The sequence below is a fragment of the Vulpes lagopus genome, unplaced genomic scaffold (genome assembly GCF_018345385.1).
Source record: "Vulpes lagopus strain Blue_001 unplaced genomic scaffold, ASM1834538v1 ctg228, whole genome shotgun sequence".
NCBI classification, from domain to species: Eukaryota; Metazoa; Chordata; class Mammalia; order Carnivora; family Canidae; genus Vulpes; species Vulpes lagopus.
The window spans coordinates 29741-30000 of record NW_024570668.1 but is presented as its reverse complement, the minus strand read 5'-3'; positions in this window follow the sequence as shown (position 1 = coordinate 30000).

Genomic DNA, 260 nt, shown 5'->3' with positions numbered 1-260 from the left:
CAGTGTATCCTGTTCAACGTAGTAGAGAAATGCGAAATGTATTTAACAGATATTTCCATCTAAAGGATTAAAACTGCCAAACACACTATTATACTTTAATTACCTAGACCGATCACTTGTGTGCAAAAATCCGTGTTTTATGGCTGCTGTGATAAATTCCCTCAAACGCAGTGGCTTAAGACCGTGCCAAGCTCACGTCTTTCCACGTGGTAGGTCAGCGGTCGAAGGCAAGTTTAATTGGCCTGAAGTCAAGGTGTCAG